Here is a 14,303-nt window from a genome sequence, read left to right on the forward strand (position 1 = left end):
TGAGAAGGGTCGATGAGGCTGCGTAAGAGACGCCAAGTCCCCTTCGAGCTCATCTGACGTGCTGCCGAGTTGCAGCGTTCTATCCAATTGGTGTCTGTGAGCTGTGCGGCATATGCTGCAGCCTGCTCCGCAAGTTGTGCAATGCAGGCTCTAAGCTTGCGGTTCGTCTTGTGCTTCTTCCATCGTTTTGTTAAGCTCCGGCGCGCTTCCCACAGATGCAGGTGGTGATTGTCCACTGCGGGGATCTCGTCGGTGGTGTGAAGTGTTTGCGTGTGTTGTTTCTGTATGTTGGTGACCTGTGTTGCCCACTCCGCATAGCCATCGGAGAATAGTACCGGAGGGACGTCCTGAGTTCGAAATTGGTGCCAATTGGTTATTTTCGCCTGTCCCCATTTTTTACAGGCCGCCTTCGCCAAAAGCGTGATGCGGAGAAGGCAGTGATCGCGGCCCAGGGTATCCCCCAGGTTCTCCCAGGTGGCGTTTCTAGTGTTCCTAACCAGGGATAAATCAGGACACGTGTCACGGGTCACCGAGTTGCCCACACGTCTGGGGCAGGTCGGATCCGTGAGCAACGTAAGACGAAGGGTGGAGATGAGCTCCGCCAGCTTGCGTCCCCTGGCTTTGACTGGGGGCGTTGAAATCCCCAACAATCAACAGGGGTTCCTTGTCAGCCAATTTGAGTGCACGATAGAAAATTTCGCTGAAAGTAACGCGCGGCTTATGCGGGGGGCAGTATACGTTTAGTACATGTATTGACGGATCGCGGCGCTTGAGAGGCAGAACCTTGACCATTGTGTATTCCTGCTCGATCTCCAGGTCAAGATCGACCTGAATCGCGGTGTATGCTTTATGCACCAGGATGCATGTCGAGGGCCCACCCTGAAACGAGCTATACCCAGAGAATTTCGCATCATTACCGGGCTCTTGCAGAGCAAGAAGCGCCGGCATGTCACCGAGGCACTGCAGGTAGAGCTGGAGGTGTGATCGTTTTTTCCAGGCTCTGAAGCCCCTGCAGTTCCATTGAATTATTTTTAATTTGTTAGCTTTCTTTTAATTTGTTAGCTTTCTGAGAAGGTTTGGTAGCCATATTGATGTTTTTATTATTACGTGGCTGGGTAGCCACTCAGTCCGGGGGCCTGCGCAGCCCCAGCGGGAGGAGGCTGCATCAACGCCGCAGCCATCGGCCGTGAACCGCTTTCTTCGACAGACTGCCGGGGAGCTGTTTTACGTTTTAGCTGCGGGGGGTCGCAGGAGACAGTATTTTTGATTTGGGAGCTGATCCAGGGTTGCACCGCCTTAAGGACACAGTCAATCACCTGGGCCGCAATGTCTGGAAGGATTTCAGCATATGCTGACCTGAACATGTTTTGAAAGGACTCGCGGACCGCAATCATGATTTGGTTCAGGAGGGCTGCCAAGAGCTCCTCGAACTGCTCGGCTCTACACTCCAATGCCTCGAAGCGGCCAGCGTCAACGGGAGACGAATCGACCACCGTGTCCGCGGTCCGCCGCGAGACGCTAGTGAGGCAAGATTGATTGATTGATAACAACTTTTATTTCCACCGATGTAGGAGGCTCCCTACTCCCCGTCCCTGGCATGCAGGCCTAGGGGACGGGGGACGGGACCTCCGCGACTAAAACTGGCGAAGATACATTGTCTCTTCGCGGCTTCAGCCGCCAGGCGGACAGCTCGTTTCTAGTCGGCGGGAACCTGGCTTCGCAGAAGGGCCTCCCAGGATTCTCTACTCTTAATATTGTTCTCAGCACCCGGGGATCCAGGGCATTGCCAAATGATATGGTCGAGGGTCCCCCTCGCTCCGCAGGTCTTACATTTGTCATCTTTTTTATCGTCTAACGTGGTTTGAAATAACCAGACGAGGTTAACGAAATTTCCGGCCTGTAATCGTCTCCAGGCGATGGCCTCTGTATTGGTTAAGTTTGCATCTGGTGGTGGCATTAGACGCCTGCCTAACCTGTAGTGCACGGTGATTTCCGCGTACGTTTGCAAACGTTCGTCCATCCCCTGGGTGTCGGGCGGCTCTACAGTTACCCGGAAGTAGAGATCTCGGGCAAACATGTGGGCCGCCTCGTTACCGGGGACGGATGTGTGTGCTGGGACCCAAATTAAGGTGATCTTGCGATCAATTTTGGCTGCGGACAAAATTTGAGCAGTTTCTGGCGAGACCCTGCCCTTTCCGAAGTTGCAGATTGCTGTTTTGCTGTCACTAAGAATTAAACTGGCCTTGGTTCCGGCGCAAGCAAGCGCTATTGCGACCTCCTCTGTTGTATCTATGTTTCTACTCCTAATGGAGGCGGCGGCGACTGGTGCACCTCGGCCGTCGACTACTGAGGCGACCGCCGCCCCCGACCTGCCACTCGCTGCGTCCACGTAGGCAAACTCATTTGCCTTGAAATTCCCGGCCCTTTTAACCAGCGCCTCCGCCCTCTTCTCCCGTCTTTTCTTGTGATGTTCTGGGTGCATGTTGCGGGGGAGGGGGGGAAAGATGATATTCTCGCGACATTGTGGCGGTAGGGCGACCTTGTCGCGTATGCCCTTATCTACTTTTCGGCCGACCTATTCTAAGATGGTCCAGCCCGTATTCATTGTACTCAGTCTTTCGATCTGGGCGATTCGCACCGCCTCGGCGAGTTCAATCCAAGTATTATGCACCCCCATTTCCAACAGGCGGTCTGTAGAGGTGGAGATAGGTACGCCCAGCGCCCTCTTGACGCAGCGCCGAATAATTGCGTCGATCTTCTCTCTCTCGTTTACCCTAATATCGAGGAATGGCGTGGCATAGCATATTCGGCTAATAATATACGCCTGCGTCAGTTTCAAGAGGCTACTTTCTTTGAGACCCCTGCCCTTCAGCGCGACCCTCCTGAAGATCCCTGTTACTTGCGCAGCGTAGTTGCTGAACTTCTTGATAGTTCCTTCATTATAACCGTCCTCTTGCATAAAAAGTCCGAGGATCCTGATGTGATTAACTTTCGGTACAGCTTTGCCCTCTACCTTAATTTCAAAATTCCAGTCTCGCTTGCACCGCAGCGCTTTCGGATTGTAAACAAAAAGTTCCGATTTCTGCGGCGAACAAACAAGGCCCCTTTCGGCCGCGTAGGACACTACAGTGTCTGCCGTTGCCTGCAGCCGCTCTTCTATGCTACCGTCACTACCACTGTTCAACCATATGTTGATGTCATCTGCGTACAAGCTAAATTTTATGCCGTCTATATTCCTGAGTGCGGCGGGAAGCCCCCTCATTGCCACGTTAAAAAAGAAGGGGGAGAGCACCGATCCCCGCGGCGTTCCCTTACTTCCCAGGTAAACCGTGGGGAATTCTAAGTCCTGAAATTTCAGTTTTATGGTCCTGTGTGACAGGAAATCTTTGATGTAATTATACGTCCTTTCGCCGACACCTATGTCCTGAAGCCCCGCAAGGACGGCCGCATGCTTAACATTGTCGAAGGCTTTGGTTAGCTCTAAACCTAAAAACACCTTCGCGTCTTTGGATCTCGAATTTATGATGTCATGTTGCAAGCGAAGCATCACGTCCTGCGTACACAAGCCCGGCTGGAACCCGACCATCTCGTGCGGCCACAGGTAGTTCTGCTCCATGAAGCGTGTCAGTCTAGCCTGGATGACGCGTTCCATAAGCTTTCCTAAGCGCGAGGTTAGGGAAATGGGTCTGAGATTTTCTAATCCGGGCGGTTTACTCGGCTTAGGGATTAGCACCACGTTTGCAGTTTTCCATTGCTGAGGGAGACGGCCGCCACTCCATACCTCCTGCATGTATTTCGTGAGCGCCGTTATGGACAGTTCGTCCAGATTCCTTAGTAATTTGATCGTAACCCCGTCTGGGCCGGGGGCCGATCGCGTCTTTAAAGTCAAAACTTCGGCCCTAACCTCCGCCTCTGTTATGGGCGCATCGAGAGTCTCGTTAGGAGGGCCCTTGTACTGCGGGAGGGGGAGGGATTCTGTGCCGCCGATGTAGGTCTTCACTAATTTTGCCACGAGCTCCGCGGCCGTTCCCTCGGACGCGTGCCTGGCCTTCGCCAATCTAGTGCCCGATTTTGATTTTGAGCTATCAGGGTCCAGGAGATGTCGCAGCAGGTCCCACATCTTGGAAAGGTTCATATTGCCTTCCATTTCATCACATCTACTACACCAGTTTTGCTCAGAAAGTTTAATTGCGTACTCCTCAATTTCCTTATTATGCCTGGCTATTCTTCGCCTCAAATTTCTCTTCCATCTCTGTGTGCGGAGACGCTTTTCCATGCCTCGTTTAGCTTCCCACATGTGCAAGAGTTTGCTGTCGGCGCTTGCCGGTGCGTCTTCCTCCTGTAGGGTCGTGGTAGTGGCCTTAACTTTGGCTCCCCGTTTAAGGGTTACTGCGAGGACGTAGTGATCGCGCCCAAAGTTGATGTCGGTGTTTCTCCACTTAATTTCTGCAACGTTTCTGGTGAAGGTTAGATCTGGGGTAGAGTCGACGCTCACGCTGTTTCCCACCCTGGTCGGACAGCCCGGGTCCGTTTGCAGTGTGAGGCCCAATTCGTGAAAGTCTTCCCACAGCTGCCTTCCCTTCGGGTTGTGCCTATTGTATCCCCACTCTTGATGGGCCGCGTTAAAGTCCCCTACAATTATCAGCGGGTTTGTTCCTGCCGCCTTGATGGCTTTGCGAAAGAGCGCCCTGAACCTAACTTTACGCTGCTTGGGGGTGCTGTAAATGTTTAAGAGGAAAATACTGGGCTCCACCTTCCTACTCGTGAGAATTTCAACGAGAACCGCCTCAATGTCAAGAGAACTGATTTCGTGTGCGATTGCCACTACGTTCCTTTTGACGAATGTAGTAACCCGAGATTTTTCCCCGCGGTCGCTAGCAAACGCTTGATATCCGGTAAGTTTAACCGCGCCCTTGCCTGTTTCTTGCAGCGCTACGGCTAAAGGTTTCTCATTTTCCTGCTCGAGGTACTGTTGCACGAGCGCTCGCTTACGCGGGAACCTTCGGCAGTTCCACTGCCACACAGTCGAATCATTCTTTGATAGAGTTCTGGCCATATTCGGATTGGTGAAGTACTGGCTGAGTCTCCGTGAGAGCACCAGAGGCTGCGTTCCCGGCAGCAACTGTAAGTTGTTCCTGAATCTTATTTAGGAGACCCATAATTTCGATCATGCCAGTCTCGATCCTCTCGAATCTCGCCTGGTACTTCGCGTCTAACCTTTGTTCTAATGCCACAAGCGGATCTGTCTCCCCACCCCTCCGCTTCTGCGGGGGAGGTCTAATGGGCTCAGTGACCATCTTTTCCTCCTCCGTCGCGGGCGGCGCGTTTGGTGTGACCACGTTTAACGCCGGAGGTGGGGGAGCCGATTTAGCTACCTGTCCTGAAATAAACGCTTGCTGAGACGGGAGGGACCCCGCGCATGTTTGTGGTTGAGGTCGGTGAAGGTCCTGAGTGAGTTTTTTAATGATCTTCTTAAGTTCACCGACTTCCTTTTTCAAATTTTCTATTCCTCTATCTTTCTCATCTTTCGCCTGGGAGGCCGCGCTGCTGAAACTTACAATTTTACGGTCCCCGCTCGGGCTTCTCTTCCGGGGGGCCCACGGGTTCCTCGCGTCCCTAGAGCTGGAACTAGCCCTGGCTCCGGACCTGGATCCGGATGGTCCTCTGCCACGGGACCTCGAACTGGACCTCGCCCTGGCTCCGGAACTGCATCCGGATCGCCCTCTGCCACGGGAGCTCGAACGGCCTCTAGGAGGTGACTTAGGCCCTCTGGATCCGGAGCGCCCTCTGCTGTTGGAGCGCGAGCTGCCCCGACGATGATACGGAGGATCCGTCATCGCTATCCTCTGGCTCAGTGTTCAGCATGGGCTTAGACGGCCCGGCCTGCATAGTTTCTAGTTCTTGAATTTTATGGGCGAGAATTTGGTTTTGACGCCTGAGCTCCTCTACCTGCCGCTGTAGGGCGGATTCGGTGGGGGAGGGAGAGGGGGTGGACCCATAGAGACGAACCCAGTCCAACTGCTCACCTGTGTTTTACGTTGTTCCAGGGGCGGAAAATCCCCGGCTTTGAAGACCGGCGGCCTCGTCAGGTTCCCGGAATTTTCAGATTTGGACGGCGCGGACCGGGCCTACTTGGGTTTGGGTGCCGGAGCCTGCTTGGATCCGGCCTTGGGCGTCGAGGCTTTTTTGGGTCCCGGCGTCTGCTTCTGCTTTAGGGTGGGCGGAGGTCCCGTCTTGATCACCTTGCGGTACTTGCCCGCGCAGCCAGGCGCCCCGGTGGGATGGCTGCCTCCGCATATGAGGCAGCACGGGGAGCACTGATGTTCTGTTGGGCCGCCGTCAGGAGCAGCAGGAACCTGAGCCCCGCAGCGTTCACAGCGCCCAGGCTGCGGCCGCGGGCAGGCGTCGGCCCGATTCCCCACCGTGCCACAGCCTGGGCAGGCAGGGATCGTTTTCTTATAGAAGCGGACGGGGAGACGCTCGCAACTATAGAGCACGGTCCGCGGCACTCTTGTCCGCACAAATGTGATCACATCAGTCTGTGTTTTACCCAGTTTCCGCACAGATATCACAATGGGGTCCTCACTCAGTTTCTTCCTCACGGTTTCGGACGTCTCGTCCGGGGAGACTGTAACGACGCCCTTGCAGATGTCTCCGGAAAGCTTGGGATGGCCCCGGAACAGTATCGTGCGGCCTCCTACTGGCAGCATGATGTCCCGGAGCAGCTTCTCCGCAGCTTCGACAGATTGCAGGGTGTACACGAGAAGGTTCTGGCCCCACGCGGGTCACACAGCAAGTCCCACACTTGCCGCGTCCCCGAGGATGCTGCGAACGGCAGCGCCGGCTTCGCCAGGACCTAAGGTAGTCTTTAGGTCGATGGTGTCGCGTGGCTTGAGCACCACGATAATTTCTTCTTTGCCGATGTGGGGCGTGTGCTGTGGCCCCCATCGGGGCTGTTTGGCTTGTTTCGCATCAGCGCGCGATGCGTTCTCACCCTGCATATGCGCAGAGCCCCCCGCCACCCTTTGCTGGGCGGCGTTCGCGTTGGCGTTCCTGGGGGTCTTTGTCTTCTTTCGTCCGCGCCATACGCGAACCATATCTTGAAGATATTCTTCTTCGCTGGGAAGAGGCTCCTCAAGTTGCACGGTTTCCATATTGACGATCCTTAGGGAGGTTGGATTGTAGCCGGTGACTTGGCCTGGGACCGCCATAGCCGGGGAATCCCCGAACGCGGCCGGTGCAGGCCTTGCCACCGTTAGGCTTAGCGCCGCAGAGGCGTGGCGGTCTTCAAGGCTCTGAAAATTCAACAAAATTGAGCGCACCTTGGCAAATATGGTATCCGAGGATGCCGCCTAGCTTGCCGGAAACGATGATTCCAAGCTTGCTTGTCAAAAAAGTTTAGGATCGCAAATAGCAGCGATCATTGGCAGAGCCCACGTGGCGTGCGACCGCTCCCGCTGCCGAACTCGGTGATCCCCAGATCCTGGGGGTCATGGGCTGTACACAGATACTGGTCCCGAAGTTTCTGTGCCAATTGAGTTGTGTTGCCAGGGAAAGCGTGCACGCCTCGCTGCAAATGTTTCTGTGTTTTGGGTCTTGTTTGGGTTGGGCCGATTAGGGCTCGAAAAAGACGCCACGTGTTGGGGCTGGACATTTGTCGCGCGGCCGTGTTGCATCTATCAACCCAGTAGGAGTCGGCGAGTTGGGCCGCGTACTCTGCCGCTTTCAGGGTAAGCTCGGCAATTCGAGCTTTAAGCTTTCTGTTATGTTTTTGGCGTCGCCAACGGCGGACGAGGCTGCGACTAGCTTCCCAGAGGTGTAGAAGGTGGTTATCCACGTCCGTGACTGCCTCTGAGAGCTGGATCTGAGTTTCATGCGAGCAAAGTTGTGTCAGCAGCTGTTGGGACCATGTTGGGTATTGTTGCTCGGAAAGGGGTGTATTATCAAGTGAAGAAAAATTTTGCCTGACTTGCGTCCAATCTGGGATACGGGCTTGTGTTCTGGGACACTTGAGAGGGCGTGTGCGTAGTCTAGTGTTAAGGATGCAGTGGTCGCTACCGAGGGTCTCCTCGGTGTTGAGCCAGTCTGCGTGTCGTATGTTGCTAGTGAACGTTATGTCCGGACATGTATCCCGTGTCACGGAATTCCCTAGCCGTGTTGGGCGGACGGGGTGTGTGTGGAGGGTGCGGACCAACTTAGACGCAAGTTCCGCCAGCTTACGCCCGCGCGACTCCTTTTAGGATACCCCCCAGCTGACTGGGAGCGTTAAAGTCGCCCACATTAAGCAGGGGATCGCGACCCGTTACTCTTAGCGCGCGGCTAAAGAGGTCCGAAAAGTTACTCGCTTGAGTTTGGTTGAGCAGTGCACGTTGAATATATGCAACGGCGGGTCCCTCCGGCGGAGTGGTAGGATAGTCACCATTAGATAGTGTCACGTTGTAGTGACGGCAGTTCAGCGGTCAGGAAGACACCAACAAGATTTGAAAACGAAGCTCTTTATTTGGGCTGACATGCGCCCGCAAAAGAACTGAATCACTCGGCGGCGGCGTAAGCAACAAACGTGCTCGTCAGTCGTCGAACTACGAATGCCCGCTGCTCGCGGCATCGTTCAATTTAAAGCCGGCAACGAAACTTCGAGAAAACAGGTCCAGATCATCTAGAGTTATCTGGAAACACGCAGATGCAGGTGTTCATATCTGTGATCAATCGAGATCAGTCCGGTCGCTTCTCGCGTCACGACCAAAATGATAACACCCCCTTCCTGCGGCCTTGCGCGAACGAACGGACACTACAATGATACGTGGCATTACCCCCCTCGTAAAGAAGCATCGTCTCGATGCTTTAAAATGAAAATAAACACGGAGAATGCAAACTTCGAGACCTTTAGCGTTCATAATATGGCTTTACGCGTACGACATGTACGCCTTCCGGGCGTGTGCGGCGTCGCTGAGATGCTGTCGTGCCGTCGGGGCTGACTTCATAATAGAGGTCACCGATGGGACGGAGAACCCTGTACGGGCCAAAGCAGCGTCGCAGCAACTTTTCGCTCAATGCACGGCGGCGAACTGGCGTCCATATCCAAACCCGATCACATGGCTTGTAATGCGTGTCTCGTTGGCGCAGAATGTAGCGTCGGGCGTCGATGTGCTGCTGGTCTTGAATGTCAAGCCGCCCAAGTCTTCGGGCCTCCTCGGCGAGATGAAGGTAAGCGGCGACGTCGAGGTTGTCTTCGTCGGAAACGTGCGGGAGCATTGCGTCGAGTGTTGTCGTGGGCTTCCTGCCGTATACCAGCTGGAATGGAGTAAACCTGGTTGTCTCCTGGACGGTAGCATTAAAGGCGAAGATCACGTAGGGTAGAATAGAGTCCCACGTCTGTGTTCGGCGTCGATGTACATGCAGAGCATGTCTGCGATGGTCTTGTTCAGACGCTCTGTGAGGCCGTTGGTTTGCGGATGATAGGCAGTTGTCCTCCGATTGCTTGTCTGGCTGTAGTTTAAAATGGCTTGCGTCAGCTCCGCTGTAAATGCCGTCCATCTGTCTGTGATGAGCACTTCGGGGGTGCCGTGTCGCAGGAGAATTTGTTCGACAAAAATTTTGCGACTTCTGTTGCGGTACTATTAGGCAACGCTTTTGCTTCGGCGTATCGGGTCATGTAGTTGGTGGCCACAGTGATCCACTTGTTACCTGATGGCGAAGTCGGAAAGGGGCCGAGGAGGTCCATTCCTATTTGCTGAGAGGGCTTAGTTGGAGGTAGTATGAGGTTCAGGAGTCCGGCTGGTCTAATCGGAGGCGTTTTGCGTTTCTGACACTCACGGCACGTTTTCACATAATGGGAAACGTCGGCAGCTAATCGCGGCCAATATTACTTCTCCTGGATGCGGTGCAACGTGCGAGCAATCCCGAGATGCCCCGCAGTCGGCTCATCATGACATGCCTGAACAATTTCTTGCCTAAGATTCTTGGGCACGACAAGAAGATGTACTGTCCTGTTGGACGCGTAGTTCTTGTTCAGGAGGACATTATTGTGAAGGACGAAGGACGACAGTTGCCGCTTGAACCCTTGAGGAGGCGATGCGGTCTTGCCTTTCAGGTAATCAACTATGCTTTGCAACTAAGGATCCGAGCGCTGCTGCTGCGCGAAAATGCTGGCGCTAACCTGTCCTAAGAAAGCATCGTCGTCTTCTTCTTCGCTTGCTGCGTCGACGGGGGCTCGCGATAAGCAGTCTGCATCGGAATGCTTGCGGCTAGATTTGTATACTACAGTCATGTCGAATTCTTGAACACGCAGGCTCCAAAGAGCAAGGCGGCCGGAGGGATCTTTCAAATTGGGTAGCCAGCACAGAGCATGGCGATCGCTCACAGCCTTGAATGGTCGTCCGTACAGGTAGGGGCGAAATTTCGACGTGGCCCACATAATGGCGAGACATACTTTCTCGGTCGTCGAATAGTTGGCTTCGGCTTTCGACAGTGAACGGCTAGCGTACGCGATAACTTTTTCCTCTCCACCATTTTTCTGAACGAGCATCGCTCTTAAGCCCACACTGCTTGCATCGGTATGGATTTCGGTTTCCGCGTTTTCATCAAAGTGCCTGAGCACAGGGGCGGACTCTAAGCGGCGCTTTAGCTCTTTGAAAGCTTCCTCTTGCGGCATTTCCCATTTAAAAGGCCCGTCCGCCTTGGTAAGTTGGGTCAAAGGCTCAGCGATGCGCGAAAAGTTCTTTACGAATCGCCGGTAATACGGGCCCAATCCAAGAAATCTGCGTATAGCTTTCTTATCATTAGGCTGTGGGAACTTTGCGATCGCAGCCGTCTTCTGAGGGTCTGGGCGAACTCCATCCTTTCTTACGATGTGACGAAGGAACAGCAGCTCCACGTAGGCGAAGTGGCACTTCTCTTGTTGCAGTGTTAGGCCTGAAGACTTGATTGTTTCCAGCACTATCCAAAGCCTTCTGAGGTGATATTCAAAGCTTGTGGAGAAGACAACAACGTCATCTAAGTAGACTAGACAAATTTGCCACTTCAAGCCTGCGAGCACCGTATTCATTACTCGCTGGAACGTTTACTCGCTGGAACGCAGTGTTTTCGCGATCTGTTTCGTCGACTTTATTTTGCCAGCAGCCGCTCTTCAGGTCCATCGATGAGAAGTACTTAGCGTTGCACAGCCGGTCCAATGTATCGTCGATGCGGAGGAGGGGGTAGCCATCCTTCTTCGTAATGCTGTTCAGGCGGCGGTAATCGACGCAAAAGCGATGGGCGCCGTCTTTCTTTTTCACTAGGACGACTGGTGCTGCCCAAGGGCTGCTCGAAGGCTGGATGACGTCGTCACGAAGCATTTCCTCAACTTGCTTGCGGATAGTTTGGCGTTCTAGTGGCGATACGCGGCAGGGGCTACGTCGCAGTGGTCGGGCGTGTTCGTCTGTGACAATGCGGTGCTTGGCAAGCCGGGTTCGTCGCACATTCGATGCTGATGAGAAGCAATCGCTGTACTTTTGAAGAAGACTGCGTATTTGGTCTTGTGTGCTCCGTGGTAATGCTGGGTTGATATCAAACGTTGGTTTATGGCGTTTGTCAGATGGTTCTACGGGTTCGTCGGGTAGGGCAAATATATTTCGGATGTCTGCCAGCTCGTCGAGGAAAGCGATCGTCGTACCTTTGTTTAGATGCCGGTATTCTTCGGTGAAGTTGGTTAGGAACACTTGGGCTTGGCCATTTCGGATTTGGGCGACTCCCCTTGCGACGGCCAGTCCTCGATCTAGGAGTAGCTGGGTGTTCCCCTCGATGACGAATTCGGGAGTTTCGATGTCTCCAGTACCTATGCAGGCGAGGACACTCGATCGGGGCGGCATGCTCAATGCTTCGTCGAGGACGTTTAAGGCAACGTGATGAGTTGCGCTCGTCGCAGCAGGTATGGCGTTCTCCGTGGAAAGCTTGATCGACTTAGATCGAAGGTCGATGATCGCCCGATGTTCGTTCAGGAAGTCCATTCCCAAAATCACGTCACGCGAGCATTGCTGTAGGACCAGGAAGGTTGTAGCATAGGTTCTCCCATTTACAGCAACTCCCGCGGTGCAGCGTCCTGACGGCGTAATCAGGCTACCACCTGCGGGGTGGAGCAGCGGGCCATCCCAAGTTGTTACTTTCCTGAGTCGGACAGCGAGTGGCCCACTCATGACGGAGTATTCAGCTCCGGTGTCCACCAAGGCAGTAACAGTGTTACCGTCGACCATAACTTCAAGGTCACTTGTTCGTGTTTTCGTATTGCACGTTGTCTTCGGTGTATGATCTCGGCTTTGTCGGGCAGTGAGACTGCGGTGGGCGTACTCCGACGTTACTTCTCTGGGCGGTGGTATAAGTTTCAAGTCTGGCCGCGTCGTCGTCGTGGTCGTCAATGTTGTCGTCGTAGTTGAGGCACGGTCTTGTGCTTTCGTCGATGGAGGATCTTTTATCTTGCGCTCAGAAGCAACCTTACCTCCAGAGGCTGCTTTATTCAGTTTAACCTTCGGGGGCTGAACGCTCGCGTAACCTCGGCTAGGATATACAAAGCGCGGTGAAGATGGCGACGGGGAACGTGATAGGAGGCTAGGCGATGAGCATCCATCCCAAAACCTCCTCGATTTCGGCTGGTCGGTGGCCGGGTCGGGGTCGTGGAGCGTCGTAAGGGAACTCTCGGATGCCCAGTCTTCTGTATGGGCAGTGCCGGACGACGTGACCGGCTTCGCCACATTGGAAGCATAGTGGGCGGCGCTGGTCGGGAGTTCTCCACTCGTCGCATTTCCTCGGCTGTGTGCGACGCTCGTAGGACGGGCGGGTTGGGGCGAGAGGGCGGTGGTCCAACGGAGCTGGCTGAGGCTTGGGTGCCGTCGTCGATGTGCAGGACGGAGCACAGCTGCGGCGTACGTCATGGCTGTGGGCTGCAGAGGCTGCGCGGTTGTCGGCGTCACACCCAAGGACTGTTGAACCTCATCCTGGATGACGTCGGTGAGCGATGAAATCTGCGGAGGCGTTCCCGTTGGCAGCAATCGTCGGAGCTCTTCTGCCACAATTTCACGTATAACCTCCCGCAGGTTATCGTTGTTAGTGGTGTCCACGCAGCTTGCTGACAAAAAGCGCTGCAGGCGGTCATACTGGCGGGCTCTGGCATCAAGAGTTTTTTCCATGGTGGATGCCTCTTGGACGAATTCCGCGATGGTTTTGAGTGGGTTCCGTACGAGGCCCGCAAAGAGTTGCTCTTTGACTCCTCGCATAAGAATCTTTACTTTTTCCTCTTGTTTCATGTTTGCGTCGGCACGCCGGAAGAGACGTTTCATCTCCTTAGTGTACATTGCAACGGTCTCGTTTGGATGTTGTATGCGAGACTGTAGCAGCTGCTGGGCTCTCTCCTTTCGCACGATGTTCGTGATGATCTTCAGAAGCTGCTCCTTGAAGGTTTCCCAGTTCGTGAGGCTAGCTTCCTCATTCTCAAACCAGATTCTTGCTGGTCCCTCCAAGGCGAAGAAGACGTACCTATGTTTCGTAGCATTATCCCAGTTGTTGAAGACAGCCACACGGTCGAACTGTTCCAGCCATTCTTCGGGGTCGGCGCAGGCGAATCGTCGAATGTTGGTGATACCCAGGGGTGGTGAAGAATGATTGGAGTGGTCGTCTGGGGCAAACTCATGGTGGACGTTGCTACTGGTTTTCGCTTCCGGGTAAGGTCCGGCAGAATCCCGAACTCAGGTGTGTCCTCTAGCAGGCGTCGGCTGGAGCGGTGGACTGGAGTCAGGCCTTGCGGTGAATGATTCAGAGGGCTGGCGTCACGACTTGTAGGGGGTGTCTGGAACATGGGAAGCTACCCAGCATCTCCACCAGATGTCACGTTCTTGTGACGGCAGTTCAGCGGTCAGGAAGACACCAACAAGACTTGAAAACGAAGCTCTTTATTTGGGCTGACTTCCGTCCGCAAAAGAACTGAATCACTCGGCGGCGGCGTAAGTACAAATGTGCTCGTCAGTCGTCGAACTACGAATGCCCGCTGCTCGCGGCATCGTTCAATTTAAAGCCGGCAAGAAAACTTCGAGATAAAAGGTCGAGATCATCTAGAGTTATCTGGAAACACGTAGATGCAGCTCTTCATGGCTGTGATCAATCGAGATTAGTGCGGTCGCTTCTCGCGTCACGAACAAAAATGATAACACCCCTTTCCTGCGGCCTTGCGCGAACGAACGGACACTACAATGATACGTGGCTACAGGAATACTCGAGCTGGTGGTCGAGATCCAATAAGTTGGCTGCGTAGGCTTTGTGAACGAGAAGACAAGACGCGG

At 54.2% G+C, this 14,303-nt stretch overlaps 1 protein-coding gene and 1 pseudogene across 1 annotated transcript in view; one reads left to right on the forward strand and one right to left on the reverse strand.

The window, feature by feature from the left end:
- The window catches only part of LOC149333097 (uncharacterized), a 104,997-nt gene that overhangs the window by 41,099 nt on the left and 49,595 nt on the right, over positions 1-14,303 (forward strand). The window lies entirely within an intron of this gene.
- LOC149333099 (uncharacterized) lies at positions 1,104-7,338 on the reverse strand (annotated as a pseudogene).

This window comes from Amblyomma mixtum, chromosome 8 (assembly GCF_055824585.1).
Source record: "Amblyomma mixtum isolate Tamu chromosome 8, ASM5582458v1, whole genome shotgun sequence".
Lineage (NCBI taxonomy): Eukaryota > Metazoa > Arthropoda > Arachnida > Ixodida > Ixodidae > Amblyomma > Amblyomma mixtum.